Source organism: Pleurodeles waltl, chromosome 1_1 (genome assembly GCF_031143425.1).
Source record: "Pleurodeles waltl isolate 20211129_DDA chromosome 1_1, aPleWal1.hap1.20221129, whole genome shotgun sequence".
In the NCBI taxonomy this organism is placed as follows: domain Eukaryota; kingdom Metazoa; phylum Chordata; class Amphibia; order Caudata; family Salamandridae; genus Pleurodeles; species Pleurodeles waltl.
Window position 1 is genome coordinate 920,841,943 of NC_090436.1, and position 21,030 is coordinate 920,862,972.

Sequence of the window (21,030 nt, forward strand, 5' to 3'; positions counted from 1 at the left end):
CCTAAAGAATTCTGAGTCAACTGGTGTGACCAGTTCATAAAAAGATTCATTATTTACCTCATTAGCTATGAGAGACATATATTTTAGGAATCAATTGATGGTAGGATAGTATTTTTAGAGTTATGAAAATCGGGCAAACTAGTATTTCGAAAGCGTGAGCAGTTTTTCACATATCCATATTATGTTTAATAAGCAATTTATCATCAGGAAGAAGCAAAAGTAAAAAAAAATTAAAATTTAAAGGGGTCCCAATTTGAGCTTGCATGCTAGTGCAACTCTCTCATTCTCTCTCCCAACCCTCTTGAACTAAAATACATTTACAGAGTCAATTGACTTGAATTTGTATAGTGTATGTTACAATCACACAACATTTGTGTACACATGCATGCATAGAGCAATCACACAGGTCAAAAGTTATAGAAACATCTTTATTCTCAGGCCAACAAACACACAAACATACAGGCAGCAGTTTCACAAACCAACAATTATACAAATGCTCATGTAGTGGGAGACAGAGGATGATGTACTCAAGCTGAACTCAGGGTAATTTGCACTGGGAGAGCATTTGGAATGCACCATTATGCACCTAGCTATGCATATAAGGAGTGTGCTAGATAATATGCCTCTTGAATCATTGAGTGATGCACCTCAAATGAACACAGGGGCAGAGTTCTGTGGACTATGGGGACACATGAAGTTCTGCAGGTGATGACACATAGCAATTTACAATAAGGGCAACACTTCAATAAATGGTGGGAGCATGGTGATACAGAGATGTCACTTGTGCATCATGAGTAGCTAAAAGGAGGCAGATGTTTTCTTTTCAGGAAAGTCAGTATCATGTACTTGAGTGTAAAGAAAAAGAATGGAAGGAATAAGCTGCTTATGACTGATATTTTGGAACACAAAGATGAGCATTCATAACAAGGACATATCTTAATCACTGATATTTGGGGGTGGGATTGAATCTAATTCTTCTTCCCTAAAAAAGCAGTAGGTCACAGGATGAATTGGTGAGATGGCCAGGGTTCAGGATGTACTGTTCCTAAGAGGAGTTGAGTCAGTACTGATTTGCATTAGGTGGGCCTCTGAACCTGATTTGGAATTTCACATACAGGGTGCTGTGTCACAATGGCAACATTGTACACTGTGAGCCAAACTCAAGGTCTGGCCACTAGATTTTGAGTTGGGCACACCACAAATTTTACAATGACCGAATAAAATGTACTCTGTGAGTGTAAAACTCCTTCTGACGGCCTGATAGATTTAAGCCATCCAACTGTCCACCTTATTTAGAGTGGATGGTAAGATAGTTGTTTTGCAGCTGTCAATTGTTGCCAGGTATATCCTGACAGTGAGGGACAGTAAAAAAAAAGGAAAGAAAAAAAAAGATCCCCAACTCATAAGAGATAACTCCTATAGTGTACAAATTGCTACTTTTTTGTTTTTCATAATCAAACTCCCACTTTATGAGTTCATATTTCAGAAAGAAAAAAAGAAAACGTTGGAAAAGTATGACAGCCAGTCATCATGTTTGACAAAGCGATCTGTCAAATGTTGTCTGCATTGATATAAGCTGGCTCCTTACATCTTATTGGGATGTCTGCTGCACTGAACAACATCTCTAAATTTGGTGGGAGGGCTAAAGGCTGATGCAAAGTCCTCTACCATTTAGTCTGCCTTTACTCTGTCTACCAAACTCTACATCAAGCGCTCTGTCTAGAGTGGCACAGTGAGTGAGAAATGGTGACTGGAAATGTGACCCTGAGTGATTGTCAATGAATAGACTATTTGCAAGCATTGATCCATCAGACGTTGGGTGTTTGGATGAAACTGCCACAGCTTTCAAAGCTTACTCCTGGCATTATTTGCCAATTCTAAAAAGTAGGACATTTGCATCCATTCATGGATTACTTATATGGGCACAGATTTACTACATATTTGGTAAGCCAGTCATTATATATATAATTCCTGCTCCAAAAATGAACATGTTAAAACCTTTTAATGAGATCAGAAGGATGAGTTAAACCAACACAGGCATAGCAGATCCCAATCAGGGGCCCCAGGCCCAACTGCTAAATCAAGAAATCATTTATTTGAGAGGGTCACACCGCCAAACAATCACTTCCCTGAAGCTATGCCCCTGATTATCAACTGTTCTTTCTAATGTATTTAAGTGGTGGTTTACCATGTTTGGACACTATGTATGGATAGATGCCGTTTTTAAGTTGCTGTGTTATTTACAGGCAAATTTATGTCATTGAAAATATAGCTTATGTTACACAGTGCTGAGCAAATGAATATAACCAAACTCAATATAATAGGCATTCAAAAGAGAACTGATGTATTCCTAAAGCATAACTCTAATAGCTCAACCAATCATAAAACCAGCTATTCCAATCAGTGCATCAGAGCCAATAACAATCCTTTACCTTAGGCTAACCTTCCACTCTTCATAAAGACCAACCTAAAATGGATTGATCTGTGAAGTGGATGAATGTCTATTTATTGATCTTACAATGGGAAAATATACATTTAGTCTACTTGCTAGGAAACCAGGCGTGTATGAGACGTATGAGCTAGCTAGGCTAGATAATAGTCAGGGCTAGTGCAATTATGCAATGCTGTGACCACAGCATTTTCTGTATACGTATGCAATTAATACACATCGCATAATCCACCACAGGTTGCAACATTTGCAGATTTTCCACTAAAAATGTTGTTTCTATATCACACCAATTTAAAGTTACAAAGCATAAGCAGCAGAACAGCATTTACAACAGAAGAAACTCATGGATATTGATTCATCAAAATTCTAAAATCCCAGGGGTGGCGGAAGTAACATCATACACACTTTGACCCTGAAAGACATCACAGGGTTGGCCCCTGTACCTTAGAAACAACCTCTTTGCTGCTGAATCCTATTTAGTGGGTAAGGACTACAGAAAGTAGCTAGTCCCCTAACTACCATGTTGTTGTTTGTTTCTTCAGCTGCTGTAATCCTTCCTGAGAGCAGTGGTAGACAGTGCAATGTCAGGCTTACCAGTGGCACCCGCGATGAGCCTCAATAAGGAAATTGGGGACAGCACGAGTTTGGGCTATATAGAATGCCTCTAGGTCATGGTTCTACAACCTGCTGAATGAATAAAATAAACGGTTAATCCCTAAATTCTAATATGTCACATAACCTTGAAGTTCTGTGCCTTGCCTGGTCACTACAGGCCATCTCGCATCTGGCCCATTCTACCATCATGTAAATTCAGATAGCCTGTCAAATTTATTATGAATAGAAAATGCTGAATTAGTGGAGTATGGTCTAGGGCAAGTATCCACAGATCCGTTCACTTATTTGAATTAAATGGAAGTCATTTGTATTTTGTCAGTTTGTAGAATTCAATCAGCGTTTAATGCTCAAGAATAAATAAAAGAATTACACAATATTTACATCCTCACATACTTTATGAATGTGTATGAGGCAGACTTTTCCTGTATACTGGCCTTAATGCTGCAGAAGGAGGCCTCTTCATACATACTGTAGTATGCATTATTTTAATAAAATATATCTGTGTTTATTGAGGCTTGTGTAGTGCCACTTACCACCCAGGCAGTTCCAAATGGCAGGAAGATATAAAAGCACAGTGAAACAAATACAAGGATGGCAAGGAAACAACACCAGGGAATCGCAGGCTACCAGTTGTACATTTTAAACAAAATCCTGTTGAGTCAAAAGACAAGCTGCAATCTGTTCAGTAATATTTCCTGGTGCTCCAATCTGCCACGGCTTTGAGAGAGAATGGCATATTTTGATGCGATTGCAAGATGTGCAATGCCTAATGCTTTTAATTGTAGGGAAATGCAGATAGATGATTTTGCAGAGCTTTGATTAATCAGAAGAGAGGACTGCTTTGTTTAAAAGTCAAAACATGTTTGATCCTGTATGAATTCTTTCCAAATTCTGAAATGTTGTGTAGTGTATTTTTGAACATTAACTTCCATAAAGACTTCACCTCCATGATTTAGTTTTCGTGCATTGCCCTAGTTCCTGGTCTGCTTTATAATAAAAGGGATTAATTTTCCTGTTCTTAGTAGAGGGGATCAAAATCGTGTGGAACTGGCCATATGGCAACCTCAAATAGCACTAAATGTAAGTCACAAATTTGTGAAATAAAGAGTGAAGCTTGGTGTGCATATATAAACAACATGTAGCCGTTGTATTCATGTTGAAAAATTAAAGACAACTTAACAGGCAGAAACCTAAGGCTTCACAGATCCTAAACCGTGTTACTTACCATTGAGCCACCCTGCTAGTGTAAAATTAACCTGTTGCCCTTAAAGGCTCTTATATCTATTTAGGTGCTGTGTGTCTTTTACAGACTTGCTCGTGAACATATAATCTTAAGACCTAAATGATACTAAGGGTGTGGAGATCCATTTGCCCTTGCTTCTTAAACTTAGTACAAAATAGTCCAAAAAAGATAACGAATGGTAGAAGGAGAAATCAAAACTGAGATCAAAGACATTAAGGCACAGATTTAAAAGAAAATGATGAAGCGTGACGCTGCGCCACATTTGGCAGCGTCGCTTACGTCATTTTCAAAACACAGGAATGCAAAGTATTTAATAGAATACGGTTGCCCCCTGCGCCAGTGCTAAATTTGCTGATGAGCGCTAACCCAGCCACCCTTGCGCCATAGGGTGGTGTTAGATTTTGGCGCTGCCTCAGGTTTACAAAAACTCATACACCTGGGGCAGTGTCAAAATGCAATGGGTGTTGCTGTGGCACGCCCACAGCAACACCCATTGCACACCATTTCCATGCAAAGTGATGCATGTGAAGGGGCCATATTTGCAAAGTGGCATTAACCAACAAAAAGTGGCTTAATGCCACCTTGTAAATAAGGGGTAGTACATAGTGCCACCGGAGCGTCACTAAAAGTGATGCTTTAGTGGCAATAGGGCCTTTTAAATCTGGCCCTAAAATCAGTAACCTAAAGGGATATGTTTTTGTCTAAAATATAGACTTGACCTGACTTACAGTATTCAAGCATGCTACAAAAAAGGCTCAGTCTCCAAGGATGTCACATGTATAGTACATGCATTTTAGTTCTCTTGATAGAGACTAAAGAGGATTGCCTTTCCTTAAGACATACAAAATATGTTTCACGTATGCTTTTGTGTACAGCTTTTTTACTTAGCTTCCCTAGAATTCTTAATTTTCTACGAGTCGATTCCCTGGGAACCTGGGAATCAGCAAAACAGTTCCTAGTGCAGGTGTTCCGATCCCTAATCATGGTGAACGATTGACTAACCTCAATTGCCATTTATTAAGGCACAGTAATATGGATCTGGCACAACACCAGTGGCATAAACGTTATATGTTGCATGTGAGCTGCAATGTAGATTTACACCACTCAAATGAGTGACCTCACAATCATGCTTTCAGGTCTTTCAGGGAAGTTGAGAAATGCTGTGACAAAGCTTAAACAAGAGCATGTCAAAGGAAACCATTTCTTATATTTTTTTTAAAACTACATTTGACATTACCCAATCACTTGTAAGTAGTGTATTGTCACCCACTGTTTCCGGATACATAACGTTTAAAAGTAAGATATGCCTATTGCTTAGAACAGTATTTCCAAATAATTACAACGTGCAAAAGCACAATCCCATTGCACATGCCAGGTAAGAATTTGTATGCATGAAAGCCTAATTGTGAATAGAAAAATAATCCATGTGGCATTGTATTATTTGTCAACAAAATAAATCAGTGCTACTGTAAATTTTTATTCAATATGCTGCAAAATGATTTTATTAAAAGTTGCCTTTCTGTGTCTGAAAGCCTAGACATCAAGTCCCAGATTTATACTTTTTGAAGCAAAACTGCACTAACGTAATTTTGCATCAAAATTTTTAGCGCTGATTAGCGCTATAATTTAACGCCACCTGTGCGTCATATTTATACTATGATGCTGGGTTGTGCTAAAAATAGTTTAGGGTAATTATTTTTTTACTTTAACCATTGTGCTTTGTCGTAAGGCAAAATGACGTTAACTTCGCAAAAATTACTCTAATGCGTTTTACGACATGTAAACGTTGCATAATGGAACTGCACCATTTTTGCCCGCAATATCGTCAAATACAGTTTCTAACATGGAAAACAGTGCAAAGGGGAGGCAAAATGGACCCAAGAAACCAGGAGAGACCCCAGGGAGACTCCAATCAACCAGGAGCCAGCCAGGACACACAGAGAAGACTCAGGGGATGGAGAAGAAAAAGGGAAAGAGTCGTTTGAGTGTGGAGGAGCATGAAATATTGGTGAGAGAGGTGACAGAGCATCAGCATCAACTCTTCATCACCTCAAAATTGCCAATTGGAAGGAGAGGGGCAATTTGGCAGCAGATAATAGACAAGATTAACACAGTGGCAGAGGTCAGGAGAACCATAACAGAGTGCAAGAAACACTGGCACGACTGCAAGCGAAGGACAAAGGGAAAAATGGCAAGGAACAGGAAGGCAGCACTGCAAACTGGAGGTTGGAGTCCAGCACCAGAAGAGGACTTAGACGAGGTGGAGGAGAAGGTTGCAGCGGTCATCCCGGTGGAACTCGGCACAGGAATCGCTGGACAGCACAGACTACCGGGAAACACCACAAATGCAGGGTAAGTTGCGTGGGCGAAATTAATGCTAAAGTGTCAAGTGCAAAAATGGGGAGGCAAGTTGCACCATGCTAACGTAAGCTACACATGTACCTACACCTTGGTAGTGTCATGCACCATAACACATACAGAACCTGGACATATGTCGATCACCAGGCCCAAAAACCTACATGTACATATGCAGCACATGGGATGGATGGCATGTATAATCACTGTGCCTTCGGTTGTGTCATCACATCACCCTTGTATATAGTAATATCAACCCTACCAACAGGACCAAGACTTCAGAGACTAGGCAGTCAGTCAATACCATTCCTGGGGTAACGTCATGGTGGTGTTCCTTGCAGCAACACCTTGCAACTGCCTTGCCTCATTGTCCAAACACATGTGTGCTGCATCTGACAGCACACACACGTCATTGCAACTGTACCAACAGTACAAAGACATGTGCTGGTAGCACCACACCCTGCACATTGACAACACATCCACATAAGGCAGCCACCACTCCTTCATGCAGTCAGGATGCCCCCTGGGTTCAGGGAACAATGAACTGAACAGGCACGGGGGGAATAGCAGGCTGGTCCTGTATCATTGGTAACCTGCCACTACTCAGACCAACTAAACTGGTGTGGTGTTGAACCACACATCTTGATGCTGAACAGAAATGTGCCACTACAGATTTTTTTTTACCACAGATAGCAAACAGTAGGTCACAACAGTCACAGGCTGAGCCCACAACTACTCTGACAAACCCATGTGGGACACGTCCCCAACCCTGGACTTGTGTTGTGTCACAATTGGATGGATTTCACTAATGGAGTCATAGACCTGGACATTGTAAAAATTGTACTACAACACTTGTAAATAAACACCACCTACACAACCAGTATGTCTTTGTATATTGTGACACATCTACTACGCTTAGGAATTGTGATGTGTGTAACATGTCTTTAGTCCTAGAGTGTCAGTACAAGAGTGCAGAAATATGGTGGCACATATCTATGTCCAAGGTTCCTACATAATGAACGACAATGCTGGTCTCATCCCCTACAAGCAATTCACTGAGTATGTCAAAAATGTTGGACAGATGTATGTTTCACCCACTGCATACATCAGGAATGGCTGTTAAATGGTTCTCGGGCAATATCGTCATCTGGGTGTACCAGTAGAACACATTGGTGTGAAACAGAGGTACCTAACCTCAGGTGTAATTGACACTGGTCAGTTTAGCATGATAGGCATAACAAATAAGCTGTTTTCAGATGTTCCACAGTGCCCAACATTCCTACACAGGACCCAAACAATGACAGCTGAATTACCACACCTACCTGTCCAATACAAAGTTAACATAGTCACCTTGAGTGGTGGGTACACTGGATGGCAGATGCATAGACAATTAGATGTGTTGTAGCTGCCAATGTGACAGCTCAGTTGTAAACAGCTGATGAACATGTCAAGAGAGGGATTTGGAGGCAGGATGGAACCCCTAGGCCAACACACAATGTTCCCTGTTCACTCATGGAAAGACCGTGAGACCCAAGCACATGACACATGAAGAAAGGGAGTACCCAAAGATCTTTAATGAGAATGAAACTAAACTAATGAGAATGAAGAAAACCTATCCTAACCTAACCTAACCTATCTAACCTATCCTAACTATACTTAACCAACAACTGACTGTAACTACCCTATGCTAAACTTACCTAACATATGTAACAGCATACTCTAAACCCCTCTTATATTACGAGACACATTCAGGACACATATACTAAACTACACAAATACTAAATATATATCTAACCCAAAATATATTTTTGGGGTATTTTTTTTTCTTTCCTACACATATATGCCCCAACATTACCCCCCACCAACCCACAAAGTAACATGTAAAAAGTAGAAAACCCACCCCCCAAACCCACTTATCCCAACTAAACTACTAACCTAATCTCACCTGACACTAACCACCTAAAAGCCACTATAAAACATTAAAACCAGTGAGGAGAGAGGGGACCTAACTGGGGGTGACAGTCACAAAGCCAATTACAGCTTTGACCTCTTGAGTTTTTTTAAATAAACGTAAGTCTTTTCGTGTTTGCTGCCAACTCCTCTAGACTGTCCAACTTTTTCAGTACCAGTATTACATCCTTCTGTAGATCTTTGATCGTGTTCATGTCAATGCAGCACGTGGCATGGGCTGTGGTACAGACATGGACGGTGTAGCAGCTGGGGCTGTAGTGGTGGTGGCAGCTGTGCCCCCCCTGCACAACTGAGGAGCTTGGTCCTCTCTGTGTGGCAAGTGTGGGTCCCCCTTGGGTGAATGCCTGCCATTTCCCGGTTGATCTCTCTCTGCGATAGCGGCGTGCCATTCTCCGGAACCCAGATTCCACTGCCAGGATGTGTCTATAACGGACTGCCCTCTTCTGAAATGCCCGCAGTTCCTCATTGTTCAAGTTGGTAGCTTTTAAACTGAGACAGGCAACCATCAGTGTCAGCATTTTGTGGAGTATGTACAGATTATTAGCTTACACTCTACATCTAATTGCACATGCACTCCAACTCACATTCCGGAAAAGACAATGGCCCTGATAAATACAGTAAAAACGCTGCCTTTGCATCAATACATTGACACCAAAGCGACGCAAAACAAGATTAGGAACCAAACCAAATAAGGTGTACATTGATTTTGTGCCAGGTGTAACAATGGAAAGCCAGAATCAACTTCACATAGATCAGGCCCAAAATCCCTCATCATCTGTGTCAATTTTCAACCATACATCACCAGTAACTTGAATATGTTATTCGGAGTATGGGATGCAGTTGGTAACCATGAGAGGTCAGTGTTGATAGGTACACAATCAAGCCTGATCAATATGACTGTCACTTATAGTATGAGCATCACATCTACCTACAAATTTGTTGTTCCTCTCCCTCAGGGGGGATGGCTATGCAGTCCATCATCTCAACTGTGCTGGTCATCCACCAAGGCATGCCCACTCATACATGGAGTCAGGGAGTGGACCATATGTTAGGAGGGCTGCCAACGAGGAAGCTGGTGTCCATAGGCCTATCACATCTACATTCATGTGTCCAGGTGTAGACACACATCAATACCTGATCTGCCAATACTATTCCTTACACACCCATATCCATGCCAGCACATGTCTGGCCTTGACCTGCATGCACGCCTGTTACATCCCACATAAGTGTTACATGAATGGTGTACAAAATACGGAGCACCATGCTGGGGGACAATTGCCCACCCAGTCCTACATTTACATTACAATACAGGGATGCACCAAATGGTTTTCAAAATGGTGCATCGATATGTTGTAAGAATGACAGTGTGTCCCAGTGCCAGTATTCTCACAGCGTTGCACTTCTTAGCCTATGGCCCTACATGTGGCTTGTCATCACCTTGTTTGCACAATGCTGCCCATTGAGCACCACAAGCCTTACAAGATATGACTCTCTGCTCATGCATGGGGGACCTTTACAAGGAACACAATGTCACCATCTGGCCTACTTTCATATCTGATCATTTGACAGCTTACCACATCTAACATTGTGTGCAACACACATGACTCACTCACACCAACCCCTCAATTACTACACAGGACACACATTATCACACTTACTGGATACATCTGGGTCCTCAAGTATTGCCACTTTGCTAGTGGTTTAGGGGGCAGGTCCACCTGTAAGATGTGGATGGAAAACCATGCTTAGTGTCATATCACTGTCACTACTAGTGGACAACATATTACAGTGTGTACTGTTTTAGAGGAATGAGCAAGTTATCCGAGTGTAAAACATTGCAACAGACACACCACTGTAAACTCAATATGACACTGACACAAAGGTGAATGAGAGTCCGCATCTGCACACTTATACTGGGCTGAGACTCATGTAGTGCTACACCCTGCTACAACCATATGACTGACCTGCATTGATAAAATGGTAGGACATGTGAACTCCATGTCTAGACTGGCACAATTACACTTCATTCTTGTTGAATGCATTGCATGCAGTACTCCAACACATCTGCTACTGTCATTCAAGAGCGGTGAACAGTTAATAGTATGCCAATGGGAGACTCACCAATAGGGCCGCCGATCACCACACCAAGATGATCAAGCAGATCCTGCTCCCTGGCCACCAGATCTGCCCAGCTTTGCTTCAGCTGGTGCTAATTCCTGCTGCTGTGAAATACCCTCTTCAGGTGGTGGAGCTTCTTGCCCCACTGCAGCTGCCTTGCCTCAGTCTGGTAACCTTGAATTACCCAGTCCCTCATCTCCAACATCAATGGCAGGTAGTGGGCTTCCAGCCACACAAAGTCACCCAACTCCTCCTCTCCCATCCTTGTCAACCTCCCCCTACCAGGCATATTATCCAGGTACAGGTTGACGACAACAAAAAAATAAATGAATATAAAGGAAACTTAAGGCCCAATAATGAATCCCAACTAACCCAACTTAACAACTATCCTGGAGACACCCCTCAGTACTAGTACAGTTATAGACCAAAAAACACACACATTTACAGACACTGGGACAAAGTACAGTCAGAAATAGAAAAAACACAACAGGCGGGACACCACAAGATGCAAAACGCAGGAAAATCACACCACCAACTCCATGACACAACCAAATAATCTAATGAGGCACATACTGTAGAGAAAGTGAAAGTACACCCACTGTACAATGCCTGTACACAGGATTTCCTATTACATCACTTCCTGTCCCAGTGCATCACTTTTTCTGTTATGCATGTATTTATCTGACGCATGTGATATCTGTGTGAGTATTTTGGACGCATGACCCACGTGCGTCATTTTTATTGATGCATTACCTTTATGCGTTGAATTAACAGAAAATCAGCATTGAGAAGAGTGAGAAGGTGGAATTCACGCTAAGGACCCATGGGTCATATACTTTGTGTTTGCCAATGGTTTAGATGCATTTGCATCAATTTGTTTGACTCAATTCCTGATTGCGTGATTTTGTTCTATTGTCTATGGATGCACACTGTATCAACATACAAAAGAAATGGGCTGTGCTGCAGTGTGGCATATTGTGTATGGCCACATGTGGTAGTCCATGCAACAATGTGATGAGGGTGTGATTGGTCTGTTACACTGATGTGTGTGTTACAGAGTCAACAGCATGCAAATAGTTGTACGTCGTGCATATGTATGCATGTGTGACAACAGTGTATCCATATATGTATGGCAGTCAGTACAGAACAATAGTTCTGGTTTGTGATTGTGAATTGTGTTTACTTATTTGATGTGTGTAGTTGTCTTACAGAGCATAACATTTAAGACGACATACACAGCTGAGGCATTGTGATGATGGCTGATAACTGCTACCTAGGAAATGTTACCCGACAACTGTCTCCGTGTGTAGATTTTGAGTTTATGGTGTCTTGTGTGTGGACTACACATATGTCTGACATATGTACATATTTGGAACATTCTGTGATTGACACACTCTGCCTACATTCCACCCATATTATGTTTTGTCCGTAAATGTTTGATTAAACTCATTACATTTAGCAATGGTTCATGTTTTTGTGTGGTGGACCTGTAGCCCTAGCTGAATATGTTCTCATCCATTCTGATGTGCATTCCACAGATGCGTCCGTGCAAAGTGTGAGATCATGTGTACCCTGTGTCAAGAATGGGCCCCCATGGCAGTGGTAGGACTGATTACCATGGATGTTCTGCACAGGCCCAAATTCTTCCATTGCTTTTCATACATGGGCTAATCATGATGACCATTGTTACCAATGATGTCCCCCCTTGTCACACATGCTCCATGCAGCCTTTGCAACTCTCACACTGAGTTGTGGCAGTGGTCTGTTCAAACTCTACTGTGTTTCTAAATTTTGACATCCACTGCCTTATGTGTGGGGCACTTGTTTACCTCCTATTTAGACATGTTGTAGTTGTGTGTGAAGAGCTATTGTTGTACAAGTTGGCAATGTGGATGTAATTCATATGTTGTGGTCCATAGATTGTGTCCTTCAGTTGTCACATTCAAGTAATGATGCTATTTGTGATGTCTGTGATGGTAGCAGTACAATCTTACGCATCACATGTGATGTTGCAACAGTACTTTTATATTAGTATTTGTAACATGCTCCCTGAGGTTAGACTTATGTTGTGGAGATTGAAGAAACCAAAGCAGAATTGTGTGAATAAGTTAGGTGTTTATTGATACAATGTACAAGGTGTGTTAAGTGATTTTTAAGTGAAGAAGTTATCAACTATGTGCAGTCTGCTGCGTATCCCAGCAGCTGTGTTGTGCTGTTCCCCCTCATTTTCTTCACCACCATCCTCCTCTTCCTCCTCAGGCAGGTAATCAACCTGCTCATACAAGTGGACGTTCATCCGCACACATTTGATGTGCACATGTCATTATGATCTTGCAGACGATGTGTGGGGCATATAGAAGGCTGCCTCCTGTGTTGTCCAGGCACCTGAATCTTGACTTCAGGATGCCAAATATCCTCTCCACAATAGTCAGTTTCTTCTGATGTCCCTCATTATATGCCTGCTCTGCTGCTGTGCTTGGGTTGGGAAATTGGGTCATTATCCATAGCTGTATACCATAACCCTGATCCACTGCAAAAGAATAAAGGAGTAAGTTGTTGTTAAGGCTTGCAAAAGGTTTGTCATGTAGCATGGCAGGTGATATTTTGAGTTGGTTGTGACTCATATGTGTTTGTTGTTTGGTGTGAGTTCCTGGCCTTGTGTAAGGTCTTCTCAGCACTGGGTTATTGGACATGACAATCTTGTGTTTGGCTCAAGGACCTGGGACATATGATTTGGATTCCTAACTGATGGTCAGTATGTATGTACCATGCGTTGTGTAGTGCACCTTTGTATGAGTGTGCTATCACTAGAGGGGACATGACACATCCTCACAACACAATGGGGTCTGATGTGGTGGCAACATGATAGTACAGTGCCTGGACATCCCATCCATTTTGACATGTGTCATTGCAGATGATGTGCATCACCTAGTCCCATTGAAATGGGTAAGTGACAATGCACAACACGTCTCCAACATTGGCAGCACTGTCCTGCAACATTTTGACTATGCAAAAATGCCTCACGTGTGACATGTTACTAGGCAACCTTTTGTTGTCCCCTGCACCAGTAGCTTATATGCAACCGTGCACCTACACTACCAACCTTGCACCAGGGTACTTGGCTCGCTGCCCTGTGGAGGTGGAGGTGGATGTATCTGGGCAGGAAGGGACACCACCCTATGATATGCTGTTTTGATGGACAATTGGCTCTTTCTGTGTGTGCAGCAGTATGCAACATGCATTGGTGGCACATTCATATGATTTCAAACCACAGTCTACTTTATTATTGCAACCTGCAAACAGCACCCGTGGGGTGGTGTTTGATGTTGTCACTTCCTCAGGTTTTAGGTGACATCTACATCTGAGTCAGCATCATCAAGCTACGTATTTTGTGGTGACAGACCATGGGAGGGTGGCCGATTTACAATGTGGCTTCAAGTAATTAAAAAATGGTCATCTGCCAAGTTGTACATAGGGGGCAGGCCATGACAATGGCACTGTCAGCCTTTACATAGATCCCTTGGTGATACAGAGTGGCAGCTAATGTTTGTGGCAGCCATTGGGTGTCCAAGGGTGTGTATTCCATTGTTTAAGGATGATCAACATAACTACCAGTGTCTCTCCTATCTTCCAACACATGATTCAACATTTCTACTGTCAACACATGCACAGTGCAGGCTATGGTATGGAGCTCAGCTACTTAGCAAATATATCCCTTGGCACAGTGAATGTGAGGTCAGTGATGTCCTGTATCCTCCTACAGGGTCCACTATTGCAACAATGATCTGCATAGTCTGACAGTGACTCTGCCCCATGATGGGCCATTTATTGTTCATGATGGTGTTGTGGGTCAGTAAGTGGTGCCTGTGAGGTGGCACTACAGTAGGTGTGGTGCCACTTCTCAGAAATCTGGCACATGACATGTGATGGACATTGATCTTGTACTCCTATGTGTGTGAACCAATGCGTCAGGTAGATGTCTATGCACACTACAAGTGTGTCAGGCATATGTTGATGAGATGTAGTTGGTATAGGTAGCAGTTGTCTGACATTTGATGTTTGTTCTGGCAGTGACTTGCACAGCATGATTTGAGGGATCTGTGCCTATATGAGACTTACGTAACATGAGCATGTTGTATGGCATTGACATGGCTGTGCTATTCTTTGTTTGGTGCACTGTGTGTGAAGTGTACGTAGTAGGCAACCTGTGGGCACTTGTAGTGGTCTGTGTAGTTCTACTTTTAGCAAAGGGTACATATCTGCACCTGTTCTTCACACGGCGTGCCTGTCAAGTAGTGGGTGTGTTACGTACATGTGGGTGTATGTGTTTGTGGTGTGCACTGAATGTGCTGTACTACAACATGGTGCATAAGTGTTGTTGCCTGCACATCTGTGTTACCCTGGCCATGTGTTAATGTAGTGGTGTATGTCTTGCGTGTACTACAGGGTTGTTGTGTTTTGTATATATTGCCAAGTTTGTTGACTTACCCACAAGTAGGCCATTTCCACATTGTCCATCCTGGAATTGTTCATTGATCCTGCTGTGCCGGAATATGAAGGTGTGAGAGAACAGGGCTGATTGCAGAGGCCCCCTAACTTTTTGCCCCCATTTTCCACTTTTTGCTGGTGTTTTCCTGACTCTGATGGTGACCTGGGTACTGCTAACCAGTCACAGGGCCTGTGCTCTGTGTAAAATCAGTATGCAAATTGGGCTAATTATAATTGGCTAAGTCAACCCACCTATAAGTCCCTAGTATATGGTAGGGCATGTAGGTTTAGAGACCCCAGCATAGGTAGTGCACCCATAGGTGCACTGCTGAGGTGCCCAGCATCATTTTAAAGGCAGGCCTTCCTTGCTGGCTGCTTTTAAATTAAAGTTATATGCAAATTCGACTTTGGAATTAAAAGTAGTTCTAAAGTCTTAAACTACCTTATTTTTACATATAAGTCACCCTTAAGGTGTGTCCCATGTGCCCCTAGGGCTGGGTGCCACGTAACTATAAGCAGGGACCTTATAAAAATAGTTTTATAAGCCCTGGTGAGGTAAAACAGCCAAATTCGTGTTTCCCTCATTGTAGTGAATGGCCCCCATAGGCTAGAATGGGGAGACTTTATTTTAATTTTAAAAGTCCCCTTAAATAATAGATACCAGGAGTTTGGTATCAAATTAATTGTTATAATAAACCCCGCAACTTCCAGTTGTTGGATTTAATGTAACTTGTTCAGGTAAAGAGTTTTAAACTTTACCTGAAAAGTTGCCAACTTCCGCCCTGCAGTGTTTTTGCTGCTGTGCTCTGATTGGCCAGCCTCTGGCAGCCTGCCCAGGCTGCCTTGATGAGGTGTGAAGTAGCCTGACTTCACACAAAGAGATATGCCTGTGGGAGGAGATCTCCACTCAGCAGATGGTGAGGCAGGAAGGTGGTGGGCTGCCAAACTGGTCTTCAAAGGCAGAGAAGGACATTTGGAGCAACCCAGCAACACCCCCACATGCTGCAAACCCAGACAATTAGGTGCCCCCTTGATTAGATTAGGAGAGGACAGGAGAGGGGTTTGTTTAGGATTTTTAGCCACAGCAGTGGGTGGGCTCAGCCAGATGTAACCTCCAAAAATCACTTTCAGGCCCTTAAGGATTTTTGAGGAATGTTGCTCCCTGGGATTGGTTTTTGCCACACTTCCCAGGAAGTGGTCATCACAGGGGGAAGGACCCTGCCCCTGATTGGAGAACCAGGACCCCCCTGTTTTTCACCCAGGAGCAAGGATAAAACTGGCAAACCTGCACCCACAACTCAGTTCCCTACCAGATCCCTACCAGGAAGAACTACAGAAGAAGAAGGACTGCCCTGCTGGACCCCTGGCCTGCATTTGGACCCTGCACTCTGAAGGACTGCACCAGCTGCACACTTGGGCTTCACCACAAGAAGGACTTTGCCTGGCTTCAACTGGTTCAAGGAGGGACTTCCTGTTTGCTACAGGTGAAAAATTGCTAACCAGAGTCCCCTGCACCAACTCCTGAAGAAACCGACCAGCTGACCACTATCCAGTGGCCAAAAAGGAGTTTGTGCCAGGTGCATTCTGGGAGTTGTAGTCCACACCCACAAGGATCATCTATGAGCTTCTGGAACCTTGGGTGAGCTGTGGACCCCAACAGAACCTTAAAGGAACATCTGGAAGAAGATCCAGAAGTTTGGAGAACTTTTGAAAAAAAAAACCTCCATTGAGGGACCAACCCGCTGTAGCAACTCTAGCCGGCTTGCTTCAACTGCGACCTGGCCTGACTTGCAGGTTCGTCACGGTGAAGAAAATCTCAAAAAAAGAGACTAAGTCCGAACACAGGAAGTTAACCGGGACCTCCCAGCCAGCGTATCCGAGGAGGGCTCCAGAGACATCGTATCAAGATCCAGGTTTACCCCGGTCGAAGGATTTTCACCTCGAAAAAACGACTAATTCCGAAGGTAAAAATCTCCACAGAGAGCTCCCGCGACGCGTATCTGGAGAAGAGTTCCAGGAGGTCTGATTGGACTGGCAGGTTCGTCCCGCTGAAGAAAATCTTCAGAAAAACGACTAAGTCCGAAGGTAAACTTTTGACCGGGGCCTCCTGTGGGCAGTAGCCGAGCCGGAATCCATCACGGTTGGCTTTAAACTTTGACTTTGCTCTGGTCGAGGTGCGACCAGATGACCAGATTGGCGCTTTTTGTTTCTAGGTGCTAGAAAACAATAATTCTTTAAAAATTCATATCTCCGGTTCTCCTTATCCGATTTTATTCGTTTTTGTGTCATTTTAAAGATAAAAATATAATCTATTTTTATAAATTGGTTTTGGATTTTTAAACTGTTTCCTATGTTTTATTTCATTACTGTTTTGTGATATTTGAATGCTTTACACTCTGTCTCCTAAATTAAGCCTTGACGCTCGTTGCCAAGCTACCAAGGGTTGAGCTGGGTTTAATTTACTGAGACAAAACTGGACCTAAGTGGAGGTTAGTGGCTTATTGCTAAGTGTAGGTACTTACCTGCCCTTGCCAATAACCCTTTTCCAACAGAAGGCATCATGGACACTCCCAGGATACTTGGCTAAAATGTTTATTAATAGTCACCAGTGGTTCACTATGCCTTGCACATTAATGGAATGTGTGTGCTTGCAATTCCGGTATAAGTGCTCTGTTGCTGCAGGAGGTACGATCCAAACACGGGTGCAGTCAACTGTACCAAGCACATGCAAGAAGCCATAGGTTTGGTAGAACCCCTGTTTTGTTCCTTGCTGCTTTTGCTGGGTGTTGGGGAAGCTGATGTGGCAGGGTGTGAGGGAGATTATAACAACTAACGACTTTGGCAGGAATGCAGAGAATGACGACTGTGAGACACCAGCAACCAGGGCACCAATTTTTGGGAATGAGCCACTTGCCAGCATGTGCAGGACAGCTAGCAGCTTTGTCACAGGTGGTATGTTGTGTGGGGTCAGCAGGCTGGCTGTGATTTGTGTCTCAATGTGGTGCAGCAGATGTAGTATGGCTTGCCGGTTCAGTCTGTAGGTCCCGATGATGTCCTGGTCCGTGAGGCCAAGGAAGGTTGTCCTGGTTCTGAAGAGCCTCTCCTGCCTTCTGCGTTGCCTTTGTGGGCCACGTTGTGGTGGTGGTGATTGCTGTAGTTTTTGCTGTCCTCTGCGTCCTCTCGCAAGCGGGATCAATATCACCTCCATCTTCTCTTGTGGGTTTGTAATGTTTCTTCTGTGTGTTTTCCTTAAGTAGTGATGAGTTTGCCTCATTTTAACGCCTACACTGACCCAGGCATTAAATTTTGACACAAATCGGAGTTAATGTCATTTTCTGGGTCCACCTCCCACTCGCTCATTTTTTTGTTTCCCGGGTTGATAAATACAGCACTAGGGGGTTAGAGTCATTTTTTGGACAGGAACGCCTACCTAGCATTTCATTGATGCAAGGAGGTTTCACTCACCCAAAAAATGACGTTAACACCAACATTTTGACGCTAGATGGGTCGAAGGGTCTAGCGTCAAAATATAAATATGGCATTCAAATACGCTAATTCAGCGCAAACAGAGTATAAATATGCCCCTAAATCAGTAGTCACCAGCTATTTCTTTCTTTGGTGTGCATTATAAGAAAGGGTTGCCACCATTAGTACATGAGAACACAACTAAACTAAATGAAAAGTAGAAGATGAAGATATTTTTTATGTAACTTGGGAAGGATTATGCCATTGATCCTGTTTCTTCCACATATTCTGGCACCTGAAGTTCTAGCAAGATTCAGTCCTGTAGCAATAGATATAAAAGGCAGAAGAAATTAATTTGGAAGAAGAACCAGGTGAGACTGGTCATTCTGCTGGAGCCCCAGTTTAAGCGAATGGTTTAGTCTGTCATTGCTGAACTGTGGCCTACCGCCAGATGTCTAAACCTGGTGTTTGGGAGCTCAAGTAGTGTCCAGAAAGAATATAACCAGCAACTTCCTTCAGTGAACAAGGATAATGTTCCAAGGTGAAGATTTGCCTGTTTGTATGACTCTGAGCTTTTTAGCAGGAAGTGTGAGGATACACATGAAGATCAGAGCCCTTGATATCAATGGTGCAGAAGGATAAAAGTAACGCAAAGTACAGTTTAAGAAAAATGAGGGTAGCAGATAGGCAGCTTGAGATGAGCCAAGGAGCTGAATTTGACAAAAAGATAGAGTGAGGTGTTAGTTGAGTGAAAGTTCTGGAAATCTAATTGGAAGACAAAGATAGTATGTCAACTGAAAACCAGATGTTGTGGACTCTTGGAGAAACAATTTACATGGGAGACTAGGCAGCAGAGGGAGAAGAAGAGTTTTTAGCAGTTGTATTTCTGTATAGAAACTACAACCGCACATGTAAACTACAGTTGGTAAGCTTTAATAGAGATGAAGTTATTAAATTAAGTTATTAAATATTGATAAAAGACAAAGAAGTAGACTGCAAGAGAGAAACAACAGATTAATAGTTTGTGGGTCAGATGGGTTGTATGAAAGATTACCATATCTGAGTATGGGCATGAGGTTTTTAGGCGAACTAGGAGAGAAATAGAAGGAAATAACTGAGTGGAGTTGGTAGGAGTGAAAGGAAGGGTGGAGGTGGTAGGGTGAGCAGCGTAGTCAGGTTAACCCTAATATGTGTTGGTTTTGGAGGCAAAGTACAAGGCAAAGTCCTCGGCAGAGGGTGAGTGATGAGTGAATGTGCTGGGAAAATATGCTATTAATTATGTATATAAGATTTTGGTGATAGAATGTCTCAAGGAGGTCACATTTTGCAAGTAGGAGGACTTTGCTTTCCCAAGGAAAAAGATAATGTGTTCAAGGATTGTTCATAGAAATCCTGATTTTCCAGAGTCATCTATTACCCCAATTTGCCAGGGAGCACCATCATCTTATATTTCACTGAGTAGATATTCTGCCTGATCGAAGCTTGTTAATTTGAGACTCGGGAGCAAAGGAGTGCAAAGATAGTGTGCATCAATTGCACATTTAATGCTATTATCAATCTAGTCTAAAGATATGGTGCGCTGGTGTGGTGTGAAGTAATTGTACACTTCGTGTAGAAAGTCACAGGCATGTTCCAATGTTTGAAGTGGTAGTGCTGTACTAGACTGGGGGCATGGAGACTTATTATGTGGTGAAATAAGCCACAGTCGGAAGGAAGGGCTCAATACTAAAAATTGAGCAAGGCTTTCTTAGTTTATGTGCTGAAGAGGGTCATCTAGTGAGTGATGAGGTAGTAAGTGGCAAATAAGGCGTTCTCTATTTAGATGTTGAGGTTTAGACTGAAGGCCCCAAGTAGAATGCAGTGGAAAGCCCCCTTTGCGTACATTATGCCTGGCACAGGCATTATGCAGCACAAAGTGTTACAAAGTGGTGCAAAACATTCATTGCGCCACTTTGTAAATTTGACGCTGCGTTTTTGGCTCCGTTGGGCCATATGAGCATAAAAAAAAAATATGCATATGTGGCACAAGTAGACGCTAGGGTCTCTTACTATTTGAGAAATTATAAGTATTTGGTGAAATATATCTCAAACGTATCTGAAGCTGCTTTTTAGTTAAATGGTATACCTCACTCAGATAATGTGTAATACTGGTGGAAAACTAATTTGAGGAGAAAAATGTCTCTCAGATCGACATTTCTACTCAAACTAGCCTCTAGGTGGAAAAATCATGCAAAATTTTGTGAGAATTAAGCATGATTTTGCTGATATACATCTCACACAGGTCTACTTACCATACACAGAGGGCAACTGCCAAACAAGTAATACT

The 21,030-nt window shown here is 42.6% G+C and overlaps 1 protein-coding gene across 2 annotated transcripts in view; it reads right to left on the minus strand.

Annotated features, from left to right (window-relative positions):
* PTPRD (protein tyrosine phosphatase receptor type D) overlaps positions 1-21,030 on the minus strand; it is a 3,982,777-nt gene that overhangs the window by 2,413,342 nt on the left and 1,548,405 nt on the right. The window lies entirely within an intron of this gene.